The sequence below is a fragment of the Triturus cristatus genome, chromosome 10, assembly GCF_964204655.1.
Source record: "Triturus cristatus chromosome 10, aTriCri1.1, whole genome shotgun sequence".
Taxonomy (NCBI): Eukaryota; Metazoa; Chordata; class Amphibia; order Caudata; family Salamandridae; genus Triturus; species Triturus cristatus.
The window spans coordinates 1,079,180,260-1,079,195,477 of NC_140593.1; the positions used below are offsets into that span (position 1 = coordinate 1,079,180,260).

General features: G+C 41.8%; 1 long non-coding RNA gene across 2 annotated transcripts in view; it reads left to right on the forward strand.

Annotated features, from left to right (window-relative positions):
* LOC146796594 (uncharacterized) overlaps positions 1-15,218 on the forward strand; it is a 201,071-nt gene that overhangs the window by 65,646 nt on the left and 120,207 nt on the right. For both annotated transcript variants that reach the window (XR_014969943.1, XR_014969942.1), the window contains exon 3: positions 12,732-12,787. This is a non-coding gene — a long non-coding RNA (uncharacterized LOC146796594). The remainder of the gene's footprint in view (positions 1-12,731; positions 12,788-15,218) is intronic.

Consider the following 15,218-nt stretch of genomic DNA (forward strand, 5'->3'; position numbering starts at 1 on the left):
CAGGGACCATTTTCATTGGGGGAACACGCCTGGTAGGTGTAGCAGTGTGCGACCAATCTGGTTTAACTGATTGGCATATCTGTATCACCATGAAGTCCCTAGTAAAGTGCACTGTGTGTGCCAGGGCTGGTGATGACAGATGCTACTAGTGGGCCTGCAGCGCTGATTGCGCCACCCACCTGTGTAGCCCTAAAATGGTGTCTCAGGCCTGCCACCGCAGGCCTGCCTGCAGTCCCCGGACTGCTATGTGCTCCTGGCCAGTGTCCACACTGACCGGGCCTAACCCTTCCCTTTTTATACACGTCAGTCATCCCTATGGAAGGCCCAAGGTACCCCCCTGGGCAGGGTGCAGTGTATGTAAAAGGTAGAGCATGTACTAGTGCAGGTAACATGTTCTGGTAGTGAACAACGGCCATTTTTGTGTGTTCACTGCTGCAAGGTTATCTTGCTCCATAGGCTAACATGGGGGTGGCCGGTGCCAATGGCTATCGGCCTATCTTCTCATAGGAACAAGATAAGACATGAGTATTTGATATCCCTGAGCTCAGCATTTAATAACACATCTTGTAGGAGAGGTTGTTTCTAAATCCTGAGTTGCAGGACAGTACTTTTTAGAGAGTGGCTGTTCTCTTGTCTGACCCTTCTGTGTGCATGGGCGCGCTTGTGGATTGACTGTCTGGCTTGCGAGTGACAGGGGCTGGGGATTCCCCGGGAGGTTGGCTGAGTCAGCCCTCTGCTCAATGGCGACATTTGCAAGGAGAGTGGAGGGAGGAGATAGCACCTGGGAGTGAATAGGGCTCTGCCTGCCTGCCACACTGCTGGCTCCACCTCCTGCTGGGCGGCTGACGACTCTGCCCCTCACTCTGAAAAGAAAGCAGAAGCCAGGAAAACAAAGTGCTCCAGCAACACCCAGAACTGGATCAGACCGGGCTCAGGACCCACTTGCACAAAGACTTCATAGACTTTTAGGGGTATAAGTACAAGACCCCTGACAACAGATTTTTAGATTCTACCATCAAGAGGAACCTCTGCTGAAAGACGGACCGCTGAAGAACTAAAGGAAGATTGCCGTGCTGTGTGCTCTAAGGGCTGACCTGTTCTGCTGGACAACTGAAGCTGAGGAGGAGAAGGGGTCTTGCTGTGTGCTGACCCTACCCACTTGACTAAACAAGACTTTGCTGTGTGCTGTGTCTTAAACCAAATCTCCAAGGGCCTGAGAAGAGCTGGCCTCCTGTTTCGCAACCCAGGGATAGAAAGGTTGCCAAAAACTCAAGACTCTGCTGTGTCCCCCCCTGCGCTGCTGTGTGCCGCAGGGACCGTGGACTGTTCTACCAAGCTTCTCAACATCTGCCTGTGAAGTGGGCTGGCTGCTCTCTGTCTTGCTGGAGAGTGCCGCGCTGACCCAGGCCTGACACCGGTTGCCGCATCAAGAAGACCGACGTGCTCATCGGCACGTGCCTTGCCGCGACCCGGAGGCCTGAAGCAGATCAAGAGTCGTACTTCCCTGCTCTACGAAGCCGCGCTGTGAGTGGCTGACTCCGGTGACGTCGACATCGTCACTGGGGGCTCGTCGAGGGAGTTGTGGAAACCTTGCACCGAACAGCCCGAGGAGCGCTTTTTACAACGAGTGCAGTGACACCGCCGGAGCAACGTAGCTGCCTAAACAACAAGAGCCTACAAACTGATTCATTCTCAGTGAGTATCAAATCACCCAAGAGACTAGAGACTATCGTCTTACGATCCCGACCAAACCAAGAAAGCGAATATTGTGTAAACCTGTGATGCTTGATTTCAACTGCGGAAACTAGATAAAGATATATTAATTTTGATATAACTCACCTGTGTGGTCTAAGTTTGTGGTGTACGGAAGGGGGACCATTGTGGTGTCTACGTGCAAATACCTTACACATTGCCTTGGGGATAAGCCTGTCTGCTCGAGCCAAGCTACCTAGAGGGTGAGCAGGGGTTATCTACCGTGTGTGTCCCTGTACCCTGACTAGAAGCAAGGGTCCCTATTTGGTCTAAGGTGTATACCTCTGCCAACTAGAGACCCACAGATCTAACAGGTATGTTGAGGTTGTGGTCTCACTATATATTGAGTGTTGCAGGCTGACAAATTGTCCATGGAAGCCAATGTTGCTGTTTGCAAAGTGTGTGATGTCCTTCCTAGTTGGTCGCCTTACATGATTACCTACTGTTATTTGGAACACTCAGCGTCGTTTCTGCACATGTCCAGGCCGTGGGACAATGGCCATGTCCTCCACCATGACAGCATGCTAGATATCTATCCCTCATCACATGAAACTGGTTTCTGTGACTCACAATTTCTTGTTGAATGTCACCATGACCAAAATCAGGGCATAGGTTAGCACACGCTATAAATGATTGAGCATGGGGGATTGTGACAGATATATTTGACATCCCATTCTTGAATGTCATCTGTGGCAGGACTGGCATTGTATGGACAAAGGAGAAACTTAACAACAGTGGCAACATTTTATATAAGGCTACGATTGTGAATCAGAGGGTTTAGAAATGGTGACCCACTTGGTGGATTTCCTTTTGTCAGTTACAAAGCCATGGCAACAGCAGGGCAGAATGATGACAGACTGAAAATGAGTGTGAAAGGAAAGTTATTTGAAGCTTGATAGACCTTGAATGCACATGCACCATAGGTCATGATTTGATGATACATGTGTGCGGGATGTAAAAATTCAACTTCAAAAAATGGATCGAGTTAAACATATCTTAGTGTAATTCTGATTTAATGGGATAACAAAACAAATTAGACGGAGAAGTTTGGATATCAGAACATTCAGATTTAACATGGAACTGAGTGATGGGTGGAAGGGCAAGGGAATGAGCATAGACAAAGTAAGAAACAATGAATGGAGGGGAAACTAAGGTTGATAAACAAAGGTAAGAAGTCATGATGGAAGGTGTGGAGGTATATCATGTGACTGGACAAGCCAAAGTGGGAATACATGAATAATTGTGAGGCAGATTAGATTATTTAAATGTGGACAATGAGCGATACCGAAAGCTAGGAGGTGAACATTATGTTGAGGGAATGGACCGGGTGAAGTATGACTTGAAAAAGGTTCTGCTGCACATGGGATTAGGTGATTTGTTTCAAATGTTGCTGGGACATTCACATTTGAAATAGGTGAGGTATGTAGTGATCAAATGTCACTGCTGAATGTGCACTTTTAGCACATTACTCAAAAAGTACATCTGTAAATCCATCATTGGGAAACAATGGACTAAGGGGAACTGACACCACAGGCACTTGAATGGTTAATGTTAAACTCAATGGGGTTTATTTACAAGCCCCTTGCGCTGCAGGTGGGTCACTTTTTGTGACGCACCAGCACAGTGACCGGCTGCCTCCTACTTACTGGGACATGTGAAGCTTGGCGTGGCTTTTGATCTCCTTGGGAATATGGCACCTTTAAATGTGAAACTTTGCCACTTGCCTGCTTTCTCTATCCTTATACCTATACTCCCGCTTAATCCCCCCTCACTCTTTTACATTACCCCCTTACCCCTCTACACGCCAAGAACCAACGATGTAACTGTTGTACCTTCTGTAACAATGTGTAATTTGTAACCTATGGAACTCTCCTCATTTAAAGCGCTCTGATACCAGCGCTATATAAAACTCAAGTAAATACATAAATAAAAATAAATTTGCATGTTAGGGGCGTGCCATGAGTGTTGCTGAGGGTGTTCCCACACAACACCCATGTATTTTGCAACATTTCCAGCTTTACGAGAAATCGTAAACCTGAAAATGCATCCGAATGATCCGCCTCACCAGGGAAGGCGCAGGGATGCGCAACAAGGAAATGTTTTCAATTCTCTGTGGTTTTTCCTCTTTCTAAGCATGCTGCATTCTGCAACAACACATTGGAAGAGAAAATCACCACTTGTGATTGTTTTTGTGGAAGAAGGTGTCCGTTCATGCACAAAAACTATCATCCCCCTGACAGAGGCACCCTTGCACCATGGTGCAAGGGCTCCAGCGTTGGTGCATGTCAGCGCAGGGGAGAGCAGAGTGATCCATCATATTGTTGTATATATGGTGCATCCCTTTGCTTCAGACTTAATGCAGCACAGCGCAGCCAGATGGCTTGTGGCACAGTGCTGCATTAATTCCTTGTAAGTTTAGCCCACTGAGTTCTGGAAGATATGTATTCCTTGAGTGACAAAGCGGGTTGCAAGTGAATTTCCAAGCTACTCCCTTGGTGGAGCTATATGTTGTTATTTGACAATATATTATGGTGTATTGCAGTTGGCCCAGAAACAATATATGCACCATGCAATTTCCTACATGTGCGTTTTAAGACTGTTGACATACATGGCTGAGTGACTTGAGGTGCGTGGTGTGTTCAGTTTTTTCTTACCAACAAGCAGTCCATTTCTATAGATGCTATTCTGGAACCGCTGGTTGGTGACATATTGGTGGAAGATAAATGAATCATGGACACTGCCTGGGTACTTGGCCACGACATTCAGGAACCCACCATGATGGTTGACTATTGCCTACACATTCATTGAGTATGTGTGCTTTCTGTTCCTGTAGATGTGTGCAGTGTCTGCAGGAGGCACAAGTTGCACATGGGTGCAGTCCATTGCCCCCAACACATGCGGAAAGCCAGCAATGGCATAAAAGCCTTGCTTGTTGGTGAGTTGTTCTTGCGCAGTGTTAGGGAAGTGTAGATACTGTGGTGTCAGGCTGATGATGGCATCCAGGACTGTGGGGAGGAACCTGGAAAAGGATGCCTGGGAAACTCCGGCTACTCTTACGGTGGCCGGTTGGAGTGTCCCTGAGGCCAGCACGTGAAGCACAGCAAGTAGCTTTGTCTGTGGAGGGCTGTTTGTGCTGTGCTGGGATGTGGCCTGCAGCCTTCGTGCAATCTGTTTCAGGAGGCGTAGACTCAAGGACCTTTTTGCCTGTAATGGGCTATGACCTCATCAGGCCGGAGGTCTATGAGAGTAATTTTCTGGATGTAGACCCGCTTTCTTCAGGGGCGCTGCCTCTGAGGTAGTGGTCTTCTTGGTGCTCCAAGTTGAAGTAGCAGAAGCTCCATGGCATCGTAGAGGTTGTCAATGATGATCTGGGATTGTCTTCCTTATATACAGGTGTGTTTGCACCATTTTTAGGACCAGGTAAGTGTTGACGTTAGAAAACTGCTGCTATATCAACTTAGCACCAGTTTTTTTGCTTTTGCGACGTACTAGGGATTCCTTGTAAATGCTGCATTGTGTGTTTTGCAGGAGTTTTTATGCAGGAACGCCTACCTTGCATCTCACTTTTGGTAAGTCATGCAAACAAAATTGGCGATGTTCAAAAACTCCTCTTTACACAAAAAAATTGCTGCTAATTTAGTTAGTGGCAAGTTGTAAATACCGCAGGAAAAAACCTGCCATAACGTCAAAAAGTTGAAGCTACGGCAGCATTAAGTTCTTGTAAATATGCCCCATAGTAGCCAAATATGACAAAGCGTTACACCCACAGGTGAATATTAGCATTATATGCAATTACAGGTTAACCTATGCTCGTATGTAAGCAAAACTAATCCTGTGTTTCTAACTTCCCATGTTTTCTAGCTGCACTGCTGTTGCCCTGGAATTCATGAAGAGCAGCAGGGTGATTCGCTCAAAGAAGCACAATTTTCTGTGTTTTCCCACTTTTAAAAATAAATACAGACAGGAAACACATTGTTTTCTGTCTGTATATATCTGTAAAAATCAAAATGGAAAAGTGGAGCCATATTTATAATTATTCAAGTCTATGAAAACTATTTGGTAGAACTTACCTGCTAAGGTTTAAAAAAATATATTTTAAAAATAATATTTCTTACATTGAATATATTTGTTCTAAATTATTCTTTAAAGATTTGAAATACTTTTTATAAAAGTTACATATAAAAGTAATTTTTTGATGTAACTATTTAAAACATGTTTGTTTTTTATTTACAACTTTAAACTTTTAAGTTGTTAATAAATCTACAAATGTTATCATCAAAATTCTGATATTTTAGAACATACTATTTTATAATCCACATATTTTTACTTTACGATATATGTATATAAAGTAGCATTTTGTTGTCGATAATTTGACAATAATATCAATAGGTATTCTAGCATACAACCATTGGCAAATAGCACAAAATGTTTCCTGCTTGAGCATTGTGATTTGTACACTCTGGAATACTCATGCGCACTCTGAGGTGTGTAAATTGGATGTTTGATTTGTTCCTTAACAAGGTTGTCACAAAGTTTGCCCTTCCAAAAAAGTTGTGGGCAAATAATGAATACAGTCAAATTGCAGATGGGCAATGTCTTTACCTCACCTCACTATCTCTCTCCATGTCTCTAGTACCTTACTTTTCTAAACTTCACCCCATCTTTCTCTTCCTCACAACTGTCCCTCGCATATCTCTTTTCGCTGCCTACCTCACATCTCCCTCACTACTGCACCTCACTCTACCCCACCACTCTCTCCATCACTACCTAACCTCTCAATTTTTCCTACTATTAGTTCACTACATCACCTCTCCACCTCCCCTTTCTCTCGTTTAACCTCTGTTCCCTTTCCTTAACCTCTCTAAATATCTTAATCCTTTCCGACCACCTCTGTTTCTCTACCTCTAGCCTTTTCTTCTGCATCATCAATTCGTCTCTCTCTCTATCTCACACACACACCTTCTCTATTTCATCTGATTTGTCAATCTCTCTACTGTACCGTTTCTTGCTCATTGAAAATCTTACACATTTCTACTGCTCTATAAACCTCACCTGTCCTTCTCTATTTCACTTCTCTCAACTTCCTACTTTAGCCCAACACCAAATTTCTCTTTCTACCTTCACACCTCTCTCTATTTTTCCCTCTTCCTTACATTGCTCTGGCCCATTTTTCTATTCCATTTTTCTATCCTCTTCTCAGTTTGCTCTTTTTCTACATTGCATAGTTTTGTTTTTCCTCAAGCCTCTCTGCTTACTTCTACCCTTGCTGCCTTTAACTCTCTCTATTTTATCTTATTTCCTCATTACCTCTCTCTCTACCTCACTCTATGAAGTAACATGCTCCTCTGTCCCTCTCTATATTTCCTTCTCCTTATCTCTTTCTACCACACTCTAGAACCATACTTATTTCTCTACCTCTTTTTCTCTATCGACATTCTCATCTTTCCACTTCACTTTATGTTTCCTTCTGGATATATCTCCCTTCTCTGTTTACTTTACTTCTCTCCCTGCGTCACATTTCTTTTACATTGCCTTTCTCCATCCTCTTCCTCCTCTATTTCATGTCTCTTGCTATATTGTTCTGTTTATGTCTTTATCCATCTCCTGTATCCTATGTCATCCCTTGTCTCTTAATAGAATCACAGATAACTGTTTATTCAGAGAAGTGTTCAAATACAAAGATGAGAAGTTGAAAGATAAGAGAAATTAGGAGAAAGCTATTAGAGTTTAACCAATGGAATGGTGAAAATGCTCAGAGCAGCGGTTTGGTTTTCATTATTGCAACAAGAACTCATAGCATTGAAGGAAGATATATTTATGTTGAAATATTCAGTAACTTAAAACTACAGTTTCATGTGATATGTGTGCAACTTATTTTAACATTATGCAGTAGTCCTTTAAACATATAGCAAGTTACCCATGTTTTTCATACAAAGGGAGAAACAAGATGGTTGGACACTGTATTCCACCTAAAATGTTGATGCTGCAAGCAAAATAATCTAGATCCAAACTAAAAAATAAATGGCTTTGTCAATGTTTGTTGAAGCTTTTTTAGTACTATTTGGATGTCAGACACTAGGCATCTTGAGCTTTCAGCTTTTTTATGCATCCCCGTTTCCGATGATTTAACATATAATTCAATATTGCTTGGCATCACAAGAGAGTGAATGAGCCCAAAAGGGGTAATAAATTGTTATTTCAAACAAGGAGCTAATAAAAATGTATCTTGCCAGGGGCTCCACAAATCCTTAATATGTCATGCCTCTTATGATAGGTAAGGCCATATTAAACTAGCTAGACCTTATGTGATTAAAATACACCGAGTTTTAATTCAGAATTACAGGACCTAAAATCCAACAGTGTCTGCCTTTGCTTATCGGTGGATTTCAGGTGAAAGGGGAATGGCCAGTAGGCTTCTGCTTTTACACATTCGTTTGCCTCCATATGTTTCTGCTTTTCCACATCTGTTTGTCTCAGATAACCGATATGTGGCCAGTATGTTTCTGGCTCTGCATACCTGAGGGTCTCTAAGAGTTCAATCCTCAGTCTCTTTTCTGCCTGTACACACCTGTGTGTCTCAGGTGAGAGGTGATCTGTGTTTTTCTCTATTGTCATGTTCTCAATTAAATTAAACCAGTTGCAATGCAAACTCGATATGTTGAATGTTATTGCTAGTTTTCTTTAAAAAATGCATTTATGGTGAAAACAGTGCCTCGAGCGTGCAACAAGGCACTAACAATCCTGTTCCCTAGATCTCCAGCAGTCTGGGGCTTGCCTGGCGATGTGAAATGTGCCTGGCCATGCTTACGTGTCGCTTTCTGATATTTCCCCCCAAAATAATAATAATCAGAAAAACTCAAAGTAATACCCATCAAAGTGGGCATTGAATGCCACTTGCAGGATTGAAGTTATTGAATATATTATGTATATATTCATGATTAAATATGCAGAATGTATTTGTGCTTAGGTCATTTTATTCTATGGAATGCTCAGGAGGTTCTCAGAACTATCAGGATAGACCAGTATCCTGCAGTCCCTGAACAGACCTGGGTGTTCCTGCAGTTGAGGGTTTATTTCTATTGGAATCTGATAGATTTCACTGCACCACTTCCACAAGACTTTCTTGGGGGGGAACAGCCACCCTGTATACATTATACCTGGTGCAGGTATAATTTGGCACAGAGGTTTACAAAGTGATGCATCTGCCTAGATGCGTCACTTTGTAACCATGGTCCTATGCAGCGCATTATTCACGCTGCCGCTATGTCAGCAAAAGTGACGCAACGGCAGAGCAAAAGTGTCGCAAGGGGCTCATAAATAAGACCCCATGCTTGATTAGTTATGTTCAGGTAGGTGTCCCTGCCTGCACACAAATCAATCATTCACCACAATGCAGGCAACCTTGCACAATGGTGCAAGAGTGCCTGTGTTGGTGCTAGGCAGCCACATTTAGTGTCATTGCAGGGTAAAACACAGAACTAAGCTGTCTTGTTGTAAATCTGGTGCAGACCTGCATTTCAAAAGTGGCGGAGCTCTGCGTTAAACCATAAAAGGCTAACGCGCACTCCGTCATTTTTATTGTAAATATGCCTCAGAGTTAGAAGACACAGGGCTGGTCAGTTGACATTGTATGTATGTATGTGTGCTTGATTACTAGGTCCTTATACCACCGTCATGTGACTTTCAATGTATTTGTAAATGATACCAACAGCTCAAGGGACATGTGAATGTACCCCCAAGTACCTATATAGCTAGCCTTAGGTCTGCGCACAGTGTGGGTGGGCAATGAGACATAGGTAGATTGACGGAAACAATATTACTCACCCCCCATGTCTCTGGCTGTTACTTACCCTATTGCTGATGTAGTTGGTCATAGTCAGCACTATCCTGTCCCTCTACTCTCACCACCGACTCCTCACAGATAACTGCGGACACCTGTTCCTCCAAGGCATAAAGCTCCTCCTTTGGCGCTGAACTCACACCTCCAGTCTGCAGTGTTGCCTGTCAATTGTTGGCCAGTTTCTGCTTAATCTTGTTCTTGGGATCATGCAAGCACTTTTTACAGTCGATCACTGTCCTCTTGACTTCTGCTACGGAATTCACATTGATGACAATGGTCTGCCAAATGGCATTTTTGGTCCCTAATGACACCGTGTAACTGACGAAGAGCTGGTGTTGATTCTTGGTCACCACCACAAACAGGATCTAATTTTCCTCCTGTCTGAATCTGGTTTTCCTTTTCCTCTTCCCTTGGGACTCTGGCTGGTCATCCTGGCTGTTGGAGGGGGGAGGGTAAGGGGGTTGTTGTCTGGTGCTAAACTGGGTCCAGACTGCTTCACTTGGCAATCAGGTGTATTTTTTTAATTTTGGGGATTGAGGCATTTTTTTGTGTTTTTTTCCCGCTAGACGCAAAAAAAGTGATGTCCGACAAACTGACGTGAGTTTTCTTGCCACTAATCGGCCGGCTGGCACTTTTTTCACACCAGCATCAAGATTTTTATCACCATGAAGATAAAGTACGCAGCAATTTTTGATGCCGCTAGCTGATCCTAATGCCATGTAACGACGTATTGTAAATAAGTTGCAAACAAGGCGAAGGGTTTCAGTGATAGACAGCGGTAAAAAGATTACCGCTAAGCAACGTCAAAACTGTTTAGCGGCAATTCTTGTAAATATACCCCTCCATTTTTACCTGTCCCAGAGCGTGGAGAGTTCACTTAGAGGGAAGCGCAAACAGAGAAACTCTTATTTGCCCCTGACAAAGCGATGGAGTGTTTCCACACAGTATTCAGTTGCTACTTCTGTAGCGCTGACCTAGGGCTAAGGAGCGCAAGCAACGTTTTGAATTTCATTTAGATGTTCAAAATTATGCTAAATTGTTCAGGGGATCCAGATGATAAATACATTTATAATCTAATGTTTCCATTTGTTTAATTATATGCTGATTATGAAAAGCATCATTTTGTTCACAAGACTTAAGTAAATCCTCTTAACTACAATGCATGTAAATTGTAGTAGCTTTTGTTAATATTACGAATTCATTGAGCACGATGTACTGTTAGACCTCGATGACCATGACATACTGGCAAATGAATATTGTTTCTGACAGAAGTGTTGATTATTTTAAGCTTGGTACTTCAATAATTTTTTATTGTGCATCATTTTGTACAGCTTCATACTTTTTATACTGGAAAAAAAAAACTTGTAGTTTCTATTAAAAATACTTTTGGTGGAGGCTAAATAGCATACATTATACAGAAAAGGAAAGTGGGATTACTAGGAACCTCAGTTACAAATCTGGAACAATATTCAAAGATAGCTATTGATACAGAGAGCCTTATTTATGCGGAATTGGCATAGGGCAGCGCCGCAAGTCTTCTTGCGGCGCTGCCCTACGTCAATGTGAAAGTACAGTAATGCTTCGTATTTATGAAATCTGGTGCATTCCTGTCCTTTCCCCCTGCTCTGGCACACATCATGGTGCAAGGGTGCCTCTGTTGCAGGCAGAATTGTTTTTGTGCAGGTAGGGTCACCTTTCTGCACGAAAACAATTCCCAGAGGCGTTTTCCTCTTTCTATTTGTGCTACAGAATTCGGCACACATGGAAAGAGGAGAAACAAGGAGAAATATATGCCTGCTCTGGAGAGGCATAATGTTTTGGTGCTGTGCCTGGTTTGCGTGATTATGTAAATCTGGGGCAGCACCAAAGTCCATGGGCGTTGCATGGGCACCCACCGCAATGCCCATGGAATGTCTCCTTAACGCAAAGTAAGGCTACACAGCGACAATAACTGCTTTGTTTTACTCCAAAGCTATGAGGCCAAGCTAAGCCACGCAGGGTAGCTTCGCGTTCCCTCGTAGATATGATTGAGAGGCTTTCACTCCCGGAGCATCAAAAAAGCGATGCTCCGGTGGCATAGGCCTCTCAGAAATAAGCCCCAAAGTGTGCATGTTAAAAGAAGACTTATGTACATAGATGCTTTTGGTGGACCAGACCCACAGCATCAAGAAGAGAAGAACACCCTCTGTACTCCTGCTTCTTGTCAATCTTGAATCCTCAAGCAAACACCCGACTATCTTCTTGTGGGCAAGGTTACACTATGGGGCATATTTAGAAACCCCTTTCGCCACAGGAGTATCACTGTTTTTGATGCTCCGGTGGGCTTGTGCCATTCCCCATATTTACAAGGTGGCGCTAAGCCACTTAACTTGCCTTCACACCACCTTGTAAATATGAATTAATTAATGAAGACGTGAACGTCGACTCATGAGCATGTATATAAATACGGAAGTAAATAGGTGTTCGGTTTCATACATACTGATAGTGACGGTGACGATGGGGGTACTCTCCTCTTTCGGTAAGAGAATTTCACATGAACGTGTTTTACCGATCTGTCTCATTGATATATTTCTGAAGGGACTCTGTTAATGTGGATGACTTTTCGTATATATAAGATTTTTTAACAGCATTGCCTAAAGGTCATGTCAGTATGCCTACAGCCTCTTATTACTGTATCATTCATATTATATGAATGAAAATTGATCGTTTTCATATATAAGAACGAGGTAGACATGGTACTGGTTATTGCCCTATGAGGCGGATTAGACTTAAATACAAGTGTGTTAGGGGTGTTGCTATATGGATTGGAGCACTATCTGCCATATAGGTTTTAGGTACATTGCAGTATTCCGTCATATCCTCTGGCGAGGTGGATAATCACTTAGTTACTTCGCAAGTTAATTGGAGACTAACATATAGTTGAGATGTATAGGTCGCCTTCTTAGTTTCTAGTTTTCAGTCTTTATCCTGTATGTACATTTATATTGGATGTGCTGAGTTGATTTCCCGTGGCAGGCATGTCTTTCATTTAAAGACATAAGACATGTTTGACTCATTTATAGGATGTTGGTCGAATACATCTGTCACTTTGAATTGCACAATGATGTGATTAATTAATGCAAGTTTTTTTCTATTTTAGATATATAATTAACCTTTACTATAAGATGCCCTGATTGGAGCTATAGTCTGACCGAGGTAATTCTCTTAAAAATATTCAAAAATATTTTAAAGTATTGATATTAAAATCTTTAGTTTATGTTTATAGGACATCATGTGCTAGTTGATGTTTTTAGGATTAACGTATGATAATGCAGGTTGTTATTATACTTCCTGAAGTCTTTGATGTTTGATGTTCAGGCATCTTGAGAATGTTATGAAATATGTAAGTAAAATTCAATGTGGACATATAGATTTTATGAAATATTGTATGAACTTGACTGAAACTTTGATTCTGGCAGGTTGGCAGCACGATACATGCTAATGCCATTTCGTGTTTTCTCTTCAGATATTTGCACTTATATGACCCATACTGTATGGGACCACATTCAGTTTTTACCTGAGGTGTGGTGAATTATTTTTTCAATAACTGTTTTAGGTGAGTGACATTTTAATATTGGTTATGATATATCCTTATCGCTCTTATTACTCTAAGAGTTTTCTGTATACTCACATGGGTGAAATATCACACTAGTCTGTCGTTTTGCTTCAGTTAGATTCAATTAAAAGGTTCTATCTCATCTCGTGGTTTGTATGGATATTTTAAACTAGGAAGAAATAATCCGATTTGGTTTGAACGGAAAGACCACTTAGGATGGATTTTTAGATTCTGTTTTACTTTTTCCTTACTAATCATTTCATGAAGCTCTGCTTCATTTCTCTCTTTTCTGGTTGCACTACTAGTTTTGATTTTCCGTCACGATTTTTGTTGGCTTTTTATGAGTTCTTTGCTTTCTCTTATGGTTTCTATGTGAGACATATTGGGAAGCTTGTCCGAGATTTTTTGTATAAAGAACTGTGTGACCATAACTCATATGTAGGACTATTTATTATCTTTGTAGCCCTGAGGAAGTCGCTGGGCCACTTACCCAAGACGAAACACGTGTTGGCTATCGGCTACATTTGGCTATGACAATCACGCCAATGTGTTGTTGTGAACTAATATCAAATGACCACAAGGAGAAGCTTTGAGAGAAAAATAAAATAAAGAAGAACATAATTTGATTATATATTGGACTGAAACTTTAATGGATTGGTTTTGATGCTAGATGTTTGAATACTTACTTGTTTTATGCTCAGGAACAATATTCTCCTTAGTGTTTATCCTTTGGGTACTCTCAGTAACGAAGGAATATTGGGACATAGGTGGCTGTTTCCCTTTTTGTTCCCTGGAGCACTTCTCAGCTATTTACTTACATCGCTATAATATCATTGGTTTTGCGCAAATTCCATACCTAGCCACGGTTTTAGGTTACATTGACTTTTTGGGTTTTTGCTGCATTCCAATTAACTTGTTTTGGATACTACATAAATAATGAGCTCTAGACTGGACCGTGAGAAAGTCGCAGAGAATCTTTAAAAAAATCTTCATGCTGGGTTACCGGTTAATAGAGCAGTTACCCAAGGAGCCCCTAGACCAAATGAGGGCCTCAAGGCCAAATTCATATGATTAGAGAGACTTAGGAAATTTGAAATCTCCAAATGGTGGGATGGCGCAACCCTCAAACAGTATATCAAGTTGAACAGGGTCCCATGAGGATTGCGGGCACAGATTTTCCCCACGTACGACGATTTAGAAGCAGATTTACTTCTTATATGAGAAAAAGAGCTTAATGAAAACAGCTAAGGAAGTAGACACACTAGAGAAGGAGATTGCTGACCTTAATATGTCTGAGCCTACAAAGAAAAACTTTGCTATTCTAGAGGAAATACTTGTGAAATATGAGGAAGATATCAAACAACATAAAGCCCGCAAACTTAGGTGGGATGAAATTGACTATGCTAATGGCAGAATATTTACCTTTGCAAAAAAGTTTGATGACATAATTAGTTCCAGCAGCGGACCTTTGGTGGCACTACCTGACAATTCTTTTTTAAAGGAAGTGCAACGAATCAGAATGGGCAACAAGGGGAACGAGATGAGACCGAAACAGGACACCAAAGGAAAACAAAGAGAGGCAAAAGGGGAGGAAGCAGAAACAAGGGAAAGAGAGAGGGTGCATACGAGGTCATGGAACAAGAACAGATAATGAATATTGAGCAGGTGGAAGATGTACAGGTAGTTAATTTGTCAAGTAAAACCTTACCTAAAGATCTGATTACAGCACTACAAAAGGGGATGAATTATTGCCCGACTTGGATTTATGATGTAACTGTTGTTAAGATCGATGTATTTTAATTTGTGAGACATCTGAAATTAAAAAAGTTTTTGGAGAACAATTTTAAGCCTACTGTACCTAAAAGATGTGATCTGGTTACTGGGGATATGTCGATCCATGATGTATATAATGTGACCACGCATTGAATGAGGATGCTAGTGCACCTGTTAATGTTCTTGATGTACCTCCTGATTTAGAACATGATACCAATTTGAGTATAGATAGTGGTCTTAGAACAAGTCTCGTTGGAC